Raw genomic sequence first — 2,777 nt, 5'->3', positions numbered from 1 at the left:
TTTGAGCTGTGGTGCTGGAGAAGAGTACTGAATGTACCATGGACTGCCAAGAAAACAAATAGATTCATCCTAGAGAGGGTTAAACCAGGCTGCTCCTTGGAGGCAAGGATTCTGTGGCCTCGCCTGACATACTTGGGACATGTTGTAAGGAGAGACAGGTCTTTGGAGAGGGACATCGTGCTGGGCAGAGTGGAGGGACAGTGCAGGAGGGGAAGACCCTCTACGAAGTGGATTGATTCAGTGACTGGGGTAATCAGGATGGATGTGTCAGAGGCAGTGTGACTGGCACAGGATAGAGCAGGGTTTAGGACTGTTGTACACAGGGTTGCTATGAGTCGCAAACGACTCAACCGCACGTAACAACAACAATAACATACCATGAAGTGGCAAAGAACAACAAATCTGTCTTAATATATGTCAAGACAGAGTGAACCTTAGGGTTAAGATGGTGACAAATTTCATATACTATGATCAAGAGGACAACATGCTTGGAAAAATGGAGTTTAAGCAAGGAAGTCCCTTATGTGAAGGATTGTGACAGGGATGGCAACAGGTAGATTAAGTGCAACAGAGTTGGTACAGATAGTGCAGAATTAGGGTCACTGTGAGCTGGAGCCTACACAACAGCAAATATGAATAACACACAAACATACACACATCCCTGTAGGCTTACAGCATTCTTTACTCATTGCTTTCTTTCAAAATTATTCATGTTTTTCTTTCTTTTTCCCCTTCTTCCTTTCATTGAAATTGTGATTAAAAACCAGAATGGGGTTCCCTTTGCCCCAATAATTAAAAATTTTAGAGACCTTGAAATAGGATAGAAATCATAATTATATACTCTAATATATTTCCGGTGTGCTATAGCTGAGTAGAGAATAGATTAGCTGGAGCAAAATATTAAAGAAGTACCAGGTTAATTGTCTTGATCTTCAAGACCAATAGAGACACTAGAGGAAATGAAGTAGATGCATATGTATCTTATGGAGGTTTTAGACCATTATTGTTCCTAATAGAGGGAGCTCTGGAGGCTTGTGGATACGTAGTTGCACTGATAACCCAGAGGAATATGGTTTAAAATTTACTAACTTTTCTATGGGAGCAAGAGTGTCAATCTCCATCTCCTCCTGTGAGAGTCACACTACCTCTGGGAACCACTGTAGAATGATCTATGAGTTGGTTCTTACTTGAAGGCATATAACAGTATAATTGTCACTGACTATATCAGAAGAGAAGAGACATAAGACTGAAAACAGAAGTGAAAAAAAATGCTTTTGAAGACCAAGATGATTTTAAGACTGGAAAGATCATGATGAGTTCAATACATCAAAAAATAGGGCACGGGAAAATTTTTTTTTCAAGGCACGGGAAAATTTTGATCTTTCCACTTTTAAGATTGTGTGCATATGCACAACAAATAGGTGTATTTATTGCATATATAAGTGGATAGTGAGACAGGATATTCCCAACTGGTCTGAAATATTGCAAGTAAAATAAAACATAAAAGTTTAAAGGGATTTCATGTATTTGTATATGTGTAGGGTCAAACATGCTTTGGGCATGTGGCCAAGAGTGGTTGTTCCTTGGAGAAGGACATCATGCTCAGAAGAGTGAAGGGACAGCACAGGTAAGGAAGACACCAGTTGAGATGGATTTATATAGTAATTAGGGCAATGGGGGTAGGTTTGACTGAGTCAGTGAGACTGGCTCAGGACAGGGAGGCTTCAGAGCTATTATACATAGGGTTGTTATAAGTCACAAGCAACTTGATGGCACATAACAACAACAGGGGTGGGTGAGAAAAATAAACACACAGAAGAACAGAGGGACAGAGAAAGAGAGGGGGGAAAAAAGTTGAACATTGTCTTGATGAGTACCAATATAGCAGTTATCAACCCGAAATTTCAGTGGTAAGTTCAGAAGTTACCAGATAAAGAATTCACACATAAGCAGGTGGAGAGTTTTTGTGGCAGCTCTTGATTTCATAGTATACTTTCATTTATATGTTTCTTTTATACCTCGAGTTGTGATAGAAAATGAATGAAATATACACTAATTTATACATATATTCTCACAGGCTCACCTTGCTGTATATAGAAGTTACAGTTTGTAATAAAATTGACATCTGTAAAGTCATGGAGAGTTTTCTCTTTCTAACCGAATTTATATGCATAGAGTTGATATTTCAGATGTTATTTTTCTGGTGAGACAGTCTTTTGGGTCTTCAACTTCTGGGAATAAAAAGAGTGTGATGTTGATAGAATTTAAAATGTTGTTTGAAGAGGCATGCAAAAGTGGATCTCTCTTATTATCTTCAGAAAAATTGTGAAAAATAGCAATCTTATGTCAATTATATTAAATATACTTATTTTTCAGTTTTCAGCACAAGCTTTTGAAATTTTAACAAGCTTTATATGTAAATGATAAGTTACCATGATAAGATTTTTAATAGCACCAACAAATCAGAAAAAGATAATTACCATCTTACACTGTCAACCAGCCTGGGAAATTTAAAAAATATGCAGTTGGGTTTAGTTATTTGGTAGTTGTAAATTTAGAAAATATTCAAATACAAATTATTTATGAATACAAATCAATGATAATGATTCAAGAAGAAAGATTATTGTCTCCATTACTGTGTTATACATATGTATATTAAAATCTATATTCAGTTATAGAAACTATGACTTAAATACATTTCCCAAGGAAAGGGCAATGAACTCAATGAAACCTAATAAGAAATGCATGTTGTTGTTGTTGTTATGTGCCTTCGAGTC

Source organism: Elephantulus edwardii, unplaced genomic scaffold (assembly GCF_000299155.1).
Source record: "Elephantulus edwardii isolate Elephantulus edwardi_28Jun2011 unplaced genomic scaffold, EleEdw1.0 scaffold00033, whole genome shotgun sequence".
Classification (NCBI taxonomy): domain Eukaryota; kingdom Metazoa; phylum Chordata; class Mammalia; order Macroscelidea; family Macroscelididae; genus Elephantulus; species Elephantulus edwardii.
This window is presented reverse-complemented; position numbering follows the sequence as displayed.